Source organism: Onychomys torridus, chromosome X (genome assembly GCF_903995425.1).
Source record: "Onychomys torridus chromosome X, mOncTor1.1, whole genome shotgun sequence".
Classification (NCBI taxonomy): domain Eukaryota; kingdom Metazoa; phylum Chordata; class Mammalia; order Rodentia; family Cricetidae; genus Onychomys; species Onychomys torridus.
Genome location: NC_050466.1, coordinates 38,933,534 through 38,947,547, shown reverse-complemented (window position 1 = coordinate 38,947,547; position 14,014 = coordinate 38,933,534).

The following is a 14,014-nucleotide window of genomic DNA, read 5'->3' as shown; positions in this document are numbered from 1 at the left end:
GATCTCATTCTATAAAACATAGGCATAAGTCTTCATGACCTTATTTATTATATATATTATATATATGAATGACACATAAAGCATGCAACAAGGTCAATAAAGCTAGAAATGGTTATATAACCCTACAGGTAGAAGCAAGAAGATTTTAATTCTAGGGCCAGCCTGTGCTACATAGTGAGTTCAAGGACACCTAGGATTACATAAGGATACTGTTTCAAAAAGGAAAGAACACAATTTAAAAAACAATCAATAAAGAAAAACTATATGCAGTAGACTTCACCAAAATAAAAATTTGTGTGCATACAAGGATATCAAGCACTTGGGAGGCAGAGGCAGGCATATCTCTGTGAGTTCAAGGCCAGCCTCGGCTACAGAGTGAGTTCCAGGAAAGGCTACACAGAGAAACCCTGTCTTGAAAAACAAAACAAAACAAAACAAATAAAAAGACTATCTCCTAGAAAATATTTGTATAATAGTATTTTTTATTTTAGAAAACTAGCACATAGATTATAAGCAACATGCTTCAACAATAAAAGGAAATATATGGGGAAAATATTTGAATGAACCTTTCTCCAAAAATAGATTCACAATAGCCCAATAAATGCATGACAATGTGCTAACCATCCTTAGTTAATATGGAAATATCACTCAAAACCAAAGGAAATGCAAATTTATGTCCATTAAGAATCTTATAATTAAAATATGGGAGTGTGGGAAGGCAGTGGAAGAGAAGATGAATCAGAACAAAGTAAATTATATATGAGAACACAAGAATGAAATCCATTCCTTTATATGCTAATTTATAATAGTACTCTTTACAAAAAATTGTGGTCAGGTTGAAGCAATAGCCTAGTGGTAGAATACTTGCCTAGTGTCTACAAAGCCCTGAGTTTCTAAGTAATACAAATCCCGAAACAGTCCTTAGGATGTGAAAGTGGAAGAGTGGAAGAGGAAAAGAGGGAAGAAAGGAAGCAGAGAGAGAGGGAGAGGAAGAGAGAGAGAGAGGGAGAGAGAGAGAGAGGGAGAGAGAGAGAGAGGGGGAGAGGAAGAGAGAGAGAGAGAGAGAGAGGGAGAGGGAGAGAGAGGGAGAGAGAGAGGGAGAGAGAGAGAGAGGGAGAGGGAGAGAGAGGGAGAGAGAGGGAGAGAGAGAGGGAGAGAGAGAGAGAGGGAGAGAGAGAGAGAGGGAGAGGGAGAGAGAGAGAGAGAGGGGGAGAGAGAGAGAGAGAGAGAGAGAGGGAGAGAGAGGGAGAGGTGGGGGAGGATGCATGCAGTTGGGGCAGTGAGAACAGGCTGAAAAAAAAAGAGTAACTTTATGCCTGTTATTTCAAGGCTAGCCTAGATAATGGTATTAAAAAATAACAATGTAAAAAGTAAGCTTTTCAAACAATTGGAAGCTGAAAACAAGTACTGTCAAGGGTGTGAAAAATCTGGAGCCCTTATACATTGTTAATGGAATGTTACATGCTATGGCTCCTTTGGATAAAGGTTGGCACTTCTTCTAAGTTAAACAAAAAGTTGCCATATGAACCATCAATTCTATTCCTAGGTATATATACAAGAAAACTGAAAGCATGTGTTCATAGGGAAAGATGTACACAAAAGCTTGTATCTGCACTATTTATAACATCCCAAAGTGGAAGGAATCCAAATCTCCATCAACTGACAAGTAATCAAACCGTGATCCACCTGTGAAATAAATTCCTTTCAGCTGTGAAAATAATGTAATGATACACTCTACAAGATGTGTGAACCTTGAAACAAGGATGCCAAATGACAAAAGCTCAATACATAAGGCTATATGTGGTGTGATTTCACTTATATGAAATGCTCAGACTGGAAAGTCCATGGGAAGTTGAGTGCAGGAGACTAAGTACAAAGAAAAATGAAGAGGATAGGAATGGAGGTTCTTGGGGTATGTGTGTGAAAGCATTCTTAAGTGTATATACTTGCGATAGTTGTGTAACACCATGAATAGGCTAAAAAAATCACAGAATCATTTATTTTAAAACAGTTAAAATTGTGAAACTATGTATGTGTTCTAAACTCTATCTCCAAACAATAAAATAAAATAATATTCACTTCATTGGGAATAATATTTTTCCTTTAAGAAAGTATATGAGAGACTGGAGAAATGACTCAGTGATTAAGAGTACTTGCTGCTCTTGCAGAGGACCTCAGTTTGGTTCCCACCATCCACATGGTGGCTCTCAGCTGTCTATAACTTCAGTTCCAAGGGATCCTTTCTATGTATTCTTCTGACTTCTGTAGGCACTCAGGCATACACATATACACATACACATAAAAATAATTTTTAAAAATGTCTGTGAGATGAAGAGCATTATATCCCACTACTGTATAACCCTAGAGGATGAGGGGTGATTCAAATCCACACTTCTCCCTATAGAACTGCGTGACAGTTCATTGAAATAGAACATTTATACCACCTAAGAGCTAACAATAATAATGGTAACTATCACAACTATTGACCTTTAATAAGGCCTATTTCTACTGTTTTTAAAATTATAAACCCAGCTGGGCAGTGGTGGCACACGCCTGTAATCCCAGCACTCAGGAGGCAGAGGCAGGAGGATCTCTGTGAGTTTGAGGCCAGCCTGGTCTACAAAGTGAGTTCCAGGAAAGGCGCAAAACTACACAGGGAAACCCTGTCTCAAAAAACAAAACAAAAACAAAAACAAAATTATATACCCTTCCATTTCCATTCTCAAACAAACATATACACACACACATATATACATACATATGTTAGGTTAAACCACATGAAATTGCTAATTTGGATGCTCAAAAAGGTTAAATATTGTTTATTTCATATAGTTAAATCTAACAATTATCAATATTCCTACCTCACAGACCAGAAAAGAGGCACATTGAGGTCAAACAATGTTGGCATAAGAGACAGCTCTCAAATCAAAGGGACTAAGAGACAGTTAATTCTTGAGCCAAATATGATTGGCCATAGCCTAGGAATATAGATTTAAGTAGCCCCAAATAATATGAAAATGGTTTCTGTTATGTTTTTATAGTATCAGAACAAAAAATCCTCATAAACAAAAGTATTTTCCAAATACTCTTGTGGTCAGTTAGGCAGGCTAAGGCAAAATAGGGAAGTCTTTGCTATCTGTTTCAGATGCTATCTGATAGATAACATTCTTAGCTTTGGAGTTGGTGGAAGCTAGTGATCTGTTAATATATTCCAAAAGGTTTTATCTGATAGTTGAAAGGACATTAGGTCAGACATGGAGGTGAGCAATGAATGGCTAGTAAAGCAGCTAAACATATTGCTCAAGATAACTTGCCTCTGAATTTGTAACATTCCAGCACTCCACAAATCACAAAGTTCTAATCTGCAAATTAGTATACAGAATATTTAACACAAATATGCTTCTTTTTTCTGGGAATTTCCATTCACATTTTTTCCAAGACACAAGACTACTATAATGTCAGGGTCTGGATTTGAAAACTCTTCCCTTCTTTCATATCTAGTGGACACTAACTTCTCTGTCTTCATGAACTCATCATTCACTCAATAAACATGGATTATGCATTTAATTCATGCTAAGCACCACAGGGAGGAACATACACCACAATGTGCCTTCTAAGAACCCATAGTATATATGAATGTGGAAGATGTAAATGAGAGGGGAAAAAGTATGGCTAAAGACTGGGAATTGAGGCAATCAGAGAGAAGAATGTTGTCTTATTTCAGACTTTCTGGAAAGTCAATGCCAAGAAAGGGTTAAGGAGATAGCGATTTTAATAGAGGAAATGCCACTCTGAGAGGAAATAATAGACCCAGACAAAAGCTAGGAGAGTCACTACATCATACTGCAAGATTGATGTCGATGATGGAGAGGAAGAGAAAGGGTTGGGTAACACCTTATATTGTCATGAAGCCTAGGAAAACATTGAGAAGCCACTGGGGACTTTTTAAAAGTCACTAGTGAAGAGCCATGTCTCCCAGGAACAAGCCTGCCTCAACAAACCTGTTGGGGAGTACCCAGTGAGATGCAAGGCCTTGAAGCAAGCATAGAGGTGAACTTCAGAAGCCAGAACCTGGGACTCTGTTATGCTTCCTATAATTACTGGGGCTTCAAAGCACACCACAAGGGAGGTAAATGACAGGGACCACTTTCTAGCACTGTTGATCCTTGACCTGGATTCTAAGATTATAATCTCCTAGTAAATAGAGCCAGTATAAAGAAGGAAATTAATGTCATGTGGGAGAAGAATAGATAAGTGACTGTGGTATCTACAAGGACTTAAAATCTTTGTCACGTCCAACAAAACACTTCCTGACTTGCCTATGTTTTCCATTCTTACTCTTATGCTCTAGTACTTATTAGAAACATTACAGAAGAGATTACACTTAGGTTACCACTGACCGTTGTGTTGCTCTAATGCGCTCATTAATGCATGGAAAACTTTTTATGTTAATATTAAGTTATTCCTCAACTATGTTCATATCAGCTTTGTTTGTAATAGCCAGAACCTGGAAACAACCTAGATGCCCCTCAACTGAAGAATGGATAAAGAAAATGTGGTACATGTACACAACGGAGTATTACTCAGCAGAGAAAAACAATGACATCATGAGGTTTGCAGGCAAATGGATGGAACTAGAAAATATCCTGAGTGAGGTAACCCAGACTCAGAAGGACAAACATAGTATGTACTCACTCATAAGTGGATACTAGATATGAGGGAAGGGACGACCAGACTGCAACCCACAGCTCCAGAGAGGCTACCTAGCAAGGAAAGACTCTAGGAGGGACATTCAGGTGGCCCAGTAAAGAAGAAATGGATGAGATCTACATGAGCTGAAGGGGAGTGTGGGAGTGGTGGAGGGTGAGGAGTGGGAGATGAGAACATAGGGAAATGGGAGGGTCGAGCTAGAACAGGGACAGAGTGGGAGGGCAGGGAGGAAGTTACCATGATAGATGAGGACATCATGGGAATAGGAAGAGGCAGGGTGCTGGGGAGGCTCTCAGAAATCCACAAGGATGACCCCCACCTTGGAGTGCTGGCAGTGGTCCAGAGGGTGCCTGGACTGGTCTACTCTGGTGACCAGTCTAGTGAATACCCTAACCATCATCACAGAGCCTTTGTCCAGTGACTGATAGAGGCAGATGCAGAGATCCATGGCCAGGTTCCAGGCTGAATCCAATCGATTAGAGAGGAGGCATCCCCTGCAGGCAGGGGATGTCAAGATCATGATGGGAAGACATGCAGAGATGACCAGCCACACTAGTGGAAGCTCGTGAACTGTGGACTAGTGGCTGTGGAGCCCCCATGGGACTGGACTAGGTCATCTGGATATGGAAGATGTTTGTTTGGCTCAAACTGTTTGGGGGGCACCCAGGCAGGGGGATCAGAATCTGTCCCTGGTGCATGGGCAGGCTTTTGGGAGCCTGGTACCTGTGGTGTGAAGCCCTGTGCAGCCTTGGTGCAGTGGGAAGGGGCTTGGACCTGCCTGGGCTCAGTGTGCCGGGCTCTGTTAATCCCCCATGGGAGACCTTGATTTGGGGGATGTGGGGATGTGGGGTGGCTTAGGAGGGAGGGCTGGAGCGTAGGAGGAGGGAGGAGGGAGCATCTGTGGGTGGTATGTAGAATGAGTAGAAAATTTCTTAATAAAGAAAAATGAAAAGAAAAAAATACTCAGTCATTCCAGACAGAGTTTTTATGCAAGATTTGTGAGATCATTTACATGTTTATCTGCTCTTTTCTCCTTGGGACTGTTCTTCTACCTGATGATTAGAACGAACTGGATATTTTGAACTCATCCAATCAGATATGGAAATAATCTCTTAATTGATGAGGATGTTTAACAGTTAACTGAAGACTTCTATTCAGAAGTGTGTATATGTGGGAGGCTCTTCTGGAGACTGAACATAGGACCTCAGGCAAGTGCTGTAATTACTGAGTAACATTCCCAGTCCAGCTGTAGGTCGTTCTTGAAAAGCTTCCTAGGAAGACTTAGAAGGTGGGGTGGGTGTATAACAGTTACCTTCCTTCTCCCCGCCCCCCTTTTTTTCAAATTTTGAAATTTGCTAATCAGTGTAATGGTCATAAAAACTAAGAATATCTTTAAAGCTTAGATTAGGGGAGGAAATGATACTTTTATTTCTTTGAAAATAAATGCTCAGAATACCTCATTTCTGGGCTATTCTTTTTATGCATTTGGGTGATATGAGGGGAATCCTTTCAGGGGTGCTCAACATCTCCTGAGTATTTGATCCTTGTCCCACCGCTTCAGTCTCATCATGAGAGAGTCATACAGTGAAAGTGTTTCCCATTCCCTGTGGTCTACACTTGCAGAGCTAGGAAAAAAGGAAGATTACTGTGCTTAACTAGGACAGAATTTTAAATGAAGGGGAAGTACCCCCAGTAACAGTACCCTTAACTGGTAAAAGAAGGAATGCTGTCCTTCTATGATCAGATAAAAGACAAGATAATCAGCACTTATCAGTTCTATTTGACATTATAGATGGGAAAATAGGGTTAAAAATCATGGGTAAGGCATCCCAATCAGAAGGAAAGAGGTTAAAATAATCTTTATTGATAGGTAGGAAAAAAATATTAAAATCCATCAAAAAACCACTAGAGCTAATGAGTGAGTTTAGAAATCTTACAAGGAATAGATCAATAATAAAAGTCATTTGGGGTTGGTGCTGTAGCTCAGTGGTTGATTGCTTGTCTAGCATGTACAAGATGCTGGATTTTATCCCAGGTAACACCAAACCCCAAAACTGAATTTCTATGCAAGTTCAGTGAACAATCTAGCAATAAAATTAAGAAAATTCTAGAGTAAAAAATTAAAAATATATTCAACAAAAGCTATAGAAGAGCTATAGATTGAAATCTATAAAATGTTGTTAATTTTTAATATATTTTAACAAAAGAGACTTAAATAAATAAAAAGATCCATTTTTTGAGACAGGGTCTCTATGCAGCCCTGGCTGCCCTACAAGTCTCTTTGTAGGCCAGGCTATATAAAGAGATTCACTTGCTTCTGTCTCCCCAGTGCCGGGATCAAAGGCATGCACCATTACACATAGCTAAGATCTAATACTCTTTAAATGTCCATATTCCCCTATATTGATCTATAGATTCAATACAATCTCCATCAAGTTCCAGGTGGCTTTTTCCAAAAATTGCAAACTGGCCCTAAAATTAATATGGGAATGCAAGGAATCCAGTACAACCACAACAATCTTGAAGAGGAAAGAAGTTGTGGAGCCACACTTCCTAATTTCAGAAACCTGACGTACATGATGGATGCTGGCATAGGACAAGCATATAGATTAATGGAACTGACTGAGTCCAAAATCAAACCATTCCATCTATAGTCAAATGACATTTTGTAAAAGAATATTGGAGAAGAAACACAGAACCTCATGCACAGGAGACAAATGTTCTATCAGTGCGTAACATCCCTAGGTCTAGTCAAGGGGCTTTTGGGTTAACTGAGTTCTAAGGGTTCCAAGGCAGTTCAAGTGAAAGCAAAATCCCTTCAGTAAATGGTGCTGTGAGAACTGGATATGCAAGGAAATGCAGTCCCTTCCAGACAGCATATATAGAAATTAGCACAATTGGTCAAAGATCTAAGTATAAAAGCCCAAACCATAAAACTCTTCGAAGAAAAACTAAGTGCAAGTCTTCATGGTCTTGGATTAGGGAATAACTTGTTTAGCTGAACACCAATATGATAAACAATAAAAGAAAAAAGAAAACAATAAGAAAACTAAGAGAAACCCAGAGAATGTGAAAAACATTTGCAAATCAGATATCTGATCTAGAAAAGAATGATTAGAACTCAGTAATGGAGATACAATTTTTAATTGACAAAGAATCTAAGCAACCATTCTTCCATAAAAGATACACAAATGAACAACAAACACATTAAAAGTATTAGAGATATACCTGTGGTCATAATCAGGAAGATCATGAGTTCAAGTCCAACCTCAGATTCAAAGTGAATTCCAAGTCAGACCTTTCTCAAAAATAAAACATTACAAAACAAATCAAACTAAAAGATGCTAAACACCATTATCCATCAACAAAATACAAATCAAAACCATAGTGATACTTTGCAGCCACTAGAATGAATTTAATAAAAGGGCAACAACTGCAAGTGTGGCGGAGCATGTTAAGAAGTTGCAGCACTCACTCACTGCTGGTGAAACTGGGAAATAGAGCAGTCACTTTGGCAAACAGTCTGGCGAGATGCCAAAGGGTTAAACACAGAACTACTAGATGACCCCAAAATGCCACTCCTAAGTATATATCCAACAGAACTGAAAGCACATGTTCACACAAAAAGTTGTAATGGGAATGTTCATGACGGTCTCATTCTCAACAGCTAAAACTCAGTGGTATTTTTGTAGTCATGTACAAAAAAATTTCCATTTTGTTAACAATGCATATAAAATTAAATATCATTATATATGTAGTTTATTTTTAAATATCAAAAGAGATAAAGCAAAATTGGCAAACTTACTACCCAAATGTTTGCCAATATGTTAAAAATATACACTGATATATTCTACCAACCTGATATTAAATCTGAATAAACATGTAAGAGTAAAAATAAAGCAAAAAGAATGATAAGCAATAAAACAAGTAGCCTTTTAGTTAAACACAAAACACTTGTTACTATGTGTTAAGAAAATTTGCCTCAATCAAGAAACATTTCTCAAAAAAAAATTTTTTTTTTATAGTTTTATTTGTTTGGGAGGGGAAGCAGTGCATATGGAGGTCAGATGACAACTGATGAGTCAGTTCTTCTGGGAAATCAAACTCTCGTCACTGTACTTGACAGCAAATGCCTTTATCCACTGTGCCATCGCACTGGCCTCAAGAAATATTTCATGAAATAAGAAAGAAATCATAATAAGAAGTAGGTGGCTAGAGAGATGGCTCAGAGGATAAGAGTGTTTGTTGCTCTTGCACAGTCTGGGTTCTGTTCACAGCACTCACACATAGTGATTCATAGCCATCTGTAACTCTGAGTTTCAGGAGATAGAACCTCCTAAGATATGACCTCCTTTTCTGGCCTCCATGGGCATCAGGCATATACATGATACACATTCATACATACATGCAAATACTCATATACATAAAATAAAAATATCTTTTTAAAAAAGAAAGTGTAATAATAACCTAGAGCTCATCTTTCAAAATAATTTATCGATAACTGTGAGACAAAAGAAGAGATAAACTGAAAATATAATAATTATGGCAAGAGACCTGGAAATAAAGCTCAGTTGGTAGAGTACTTGCCTAGCATGTATGAGCCCTGGGTTCAATCACCAGCACCACATTCATTAAGCATAGTAACACATACCTGTAATCCCAGAACTTAGAAGGTAGATGCAGGATAACTACTTCAGCTGGAATTTGAGACCAGCCTGGCCATAGACTTAGTCTCAAAGATAAGTAAGTGAATAAATGCATAAGATTTGGGATATAGCTTGGTGGCAGAGGACTGAGGGCATCCTAGCATGCTTAACACTCAGCACCGTAAGTATGAATTGAGGCCAGCTTGGTCTACAGAGCTATTTCCAGGACAGCCAAGGCTACACAAAGAAACCCTGTCTCAAAACAAAACAAAACAAAAAACAAAAAAGAAAGAGTAAAAAGAGGATAACAATGGAGATGGGAGGAATAAACAGGAGATAAAATGGGGACAATTGCAAATGACTGATTATCCTTGTTAAACAAAACCTCTCAGACTACACTAATTAAAAATAAAAATTTAAATGTTTTAATTCTAGTCATTACCCAAAGAACACCCAAAATAAGTGGACATTTAGCTTAAAATGCTAAATTAAAAAAAACAAACAAAACAAAATGTGAAGCTGAAATAATATATAGTGCAGAAATTAATTTAAATAAAGGAAAATAAATATATAAAATGTGTAGCACAAAGTAAGATATTAGTAAAGCCTTGTTCTAGTTTGCTTATCCTTGCAGTGGTCAAAAAGCAATATGGGGAGGAAGGGATTTACTTGGCTAACAGGAAGCCAAAGCAAGAACCCAAGGCAGGAACCTGGAGGCAAGAACTGAAGCAAAGACCGTGGAAGAATGCTGCCTTCTGGCTTTCTTAAATACCTGTCCTATACAGCCAAGGCCCACCTATCTAAGGAGGGAGCCATTCACAGTGGACTGGGCCCTCTTACTTGAATTAGCAATCAAAGACTTGCTCACAAGTCAATCTGATGAAGGCAATTCCTCAATTAAGATTCCCTCTTCCCAAGCCTCTACTACCTTAGGGCTGATATTACAGATGCATGCCACTGTGTCCAGTTTATACAGCGCTGGGAATCAAACAGGGATTTCATGAATACTAGGTAAACACTTAGCAACTGAGCTACATCCCCCCCAACTCACTCTTCTATAACTTTTCTGATATTTTTATGGTTTTAATATTTTACATTTCAATTTGCAAAGCACAAAGATTAATAGCATGGATGCTGGAGAAGACAGGGGAATGTTGGAGTTATTGTTCCACCAATGTCTTTTGTAGTTAGGACGTCACTCTTTCTGGGTCTTAATCTCACCATTTATAAAAGTAATGCTGGGCTGGAGAGATGGATCAGCAGTTAAGAGCAGTGGTTGTTCTTCCAGAGATCCTGAGTTCAATTCCCAGCAACCACATGGTGTCTCACAACCATCTGTAATGAGATCTGGTGCCCTCTTCTGGCCTGCAAGGACACATGCAGGCAGAACACTGTATACATAATAAATAAATCTTTTTTTTTAAAAAAAAAAGAAAGAATGCTTGCTTTTGTTTTTAATGAAACTGTTTAAATTTAACAAAGTCTATTTAAGCCATAAAAATTCCTTGTACTATTCTTGTCTACCACAAAAGACCTGGGTTTGTTCCCTACCCTAAGGAAAAAAAGAAAAGAGAAAAGAAAGAATTTTAAATACAGACAACATTCTGAGCAAAAAAAACTTCAAAGGGCCCCAACTCAAACTTAGTGAGCTGTATTAATGAACAAACTACTGGATTGGTACAGCTGGGTGTTTGCCTTATTTGGACATAAGTTAGTATTGCAGTATGAGATTGGCTGAGAGTTTGGTTGCTATAATTGGCTGAGGTTCTGTTGTTTTTAGTTAAGTTCCAGTTTCCTAGAACAGCAAGGTAGATTGTAGTCCACTGTATACACAGGCATTTTGGGGTCAAATTTCATTGCCTCATTACAGATGCTAGGGATAAGTTTTCCTATGATAATAATTACACCATTATAAGAGTTAGTGTGATCACCTACAGTGCTCCACTCCCCACCATTGAGGCATCTGAAGCCAGAGGCACTCATCAGCCCAGAGTTACAGGGCAAAACTGCAGAGCAGAGCAAGACCTGTGTCAGATATAAATACTCAAAATAATATTACCAGAACTTGCAAAATGTCTCTAAATGATAACATCTCATATGAAAGAAAATGAAAACCTTGAAATCACAATTGCCACCCTCTGCTGTGTTGTTTGCCTATATGAATTGTTTCACCAGACATTAGTCCATATTCTCATAGTTGGATACAAACAGCCAGAAAATAGAGATGGGAGTAATAAACAAAAGGAATGACCTCTAGTGGGTTCATGGTCTAAAAATAGCACTGGTCAAACTGGTATGTTGTTTTTGTTATTTTGTTTGCTTGTACTTTTGTAAATATACATAAATTAGCTATTCACTCCCTGCCTTGACATAGAGCTCTAGTTTACCCATTCACAGCCCTCCACATTCCCTTCTCCCACCCCTCTTTCACCCTCTTGCTCCATAGCTCTGTTGTTAGGAGCATTCACCAAAATACAATTCTGCTCACCATTAATCCTTGTCTTCCCCTACCCTCCACAGTACAATCGTCTCTCTATTTCATTCTTTGCCCCCACCATCTACAACCTGCACATATCTGAAGTCTCTCAGAGAAGCAGGTAGTTTTGTGCAAACCAACCGTTCTTTCCACTATACACAATTATGGAGGAAATATCCTGTTCCTCATTGTAGGGGAAGGAGCTGCAGAAGCTCTCACCATGGGAGATATCTGCTGCTATGCTTTAACAGAATTTCAGTTCTTATTTTTTAAAGGACCAGAAATTCCTTAAAGCAACCTAAATTATTCTTTAACATTTCTTTGGAATACTTATTCTGAGCAAACCTTAGACAAAATATATCTAAGAAATCTAAATCTAAAAAAAGTTATATTCTATATTTGTGATGGTTTTGCCCCAAAGATTTTTTTCAAAAATTAGGCCAAAGGCTTGAACTTACATAACGATGACAGAAATCTAGTCAAATAATTATATTAAATTGCATGAGATTGCAATGAGGCAAACAAGCATTTAAAATATCTATGCTGACATAAATTAAACATTGCAAAAATGTAAACATTAAGTTTCTTACAAAAATTGCAATAAAATAAAACTTCCAACGTTATAATACCTTTCCAATAGTAAACATTTACCAAAATTCAACATCCTGGCAAAAAAAAAAAAACCAAAAAACAAAAAAACAAAAACAAACAAAAAAAAACTTCCTAAAATAAACTAGCACTGTATGAGGATGTTTTGTCTTGGAGAATGACCTTTCCTTTATAGTTCTAAGTCATGTTATTCTCTTAAGTGTGTGTGTGTGTGTGTGTGTGTGTGTGTGTGTGTGTGTGTGTGTGTATGTGTGTGTGTGCTTGTATACAATAGATCACACTGAGACAAATGCTTGCATACCTGATATAAACATGGAGCTGGTACTTGAGCAGCCTGTCTCCCTTCTCCCTTCTCTTATTAATACAAGGAGTAATCCCACAATAAAACCTATAATCTTAAACTCTGAAAAACAAAATACATTCATCAATGTTTGAAAAGTAACCTCCAAGAAATGCATTCCTAAATCCTTTAAAATAAACAAATTAAGAGTCCAAGAATAGGAATTCAAGGAGATTTAAATTTGAATTAGCTTAACTACTTTTGACAACTTTACACATGAAAGACACCAAGATTGTATGTACTACTTGCTGCTTTAAGAAGTTTCATTCTGTCTGTCTATATAAAAAAAGTTTCAGCCAAAGTTAAATCAATCTCCTCTGCTGATTTTCAACATTAGACAAATACCCACCCACCCCCTCTTTTTGAACTCTGCTTTCAGCTTGACTTTTTCCCCAATTGAAATTCAGGCCCTCAATGGTTGGTTTTTCTTGGTTCTAAATGTTGATAAAAAAGGGTTTTCTCCACTCCCTCAATTTGATGTGACAGGCTTCTGACATGAATAATGGAAGCATTTCTTTCACAGGCAAATCAACTTAATTTAGTCAGCCTTTATACTCTCAGTGGGCAAGCCACAATCCCTGAGATTCCATGAGAGCCTTGAAGTTAGATGAAATCTTTAGAATTTGCACAAAATGTATAAAGTAAACAACACTTATTTTGTCACAATACTTGAATAACTTTTATGCAGAAGTTACAGATGAATATATTACTTCCTAATCAGATCCTGATTTACAAGCAATTTGTGATGAACCCTCTGCATTCAAGACAAACCATCTCTAGTAAGAAAACTAACAATTTTCTACACACACAAATTTTAAAGCATGTGGATTGAAAACAAAACAAAGCAAAAAGGAGAGCAAAAGGAAATATCTAATCCTTCCAAAATGAGACCAACAAAAACCAAGGTGCATATACTGGCTAGGGCTCAGGTGTTTATAACAGCAATAGATCTAATTTGAAACAATTCTTTGAAGCAGAAATCTTGGAGAACTAAAAGAGCAGCCATCAGATTTAAAAGCAATAGATCTATAGTCATTTCCATTTCCAAATTCAGGACACCATTATTCCCCTGAGAATGTCTCAGATCAGAAAAAAGACATGTTAATAATACATTCATGAAAGAAAGATGGGGCTCATAAAAATAAAACTAAGACATATGCCTTCTGAGTTGGCCAATGAAGAATGATTTAAAAATGAATGCAACCAGGCTTGGAGTATACAGCTTTTGCATTC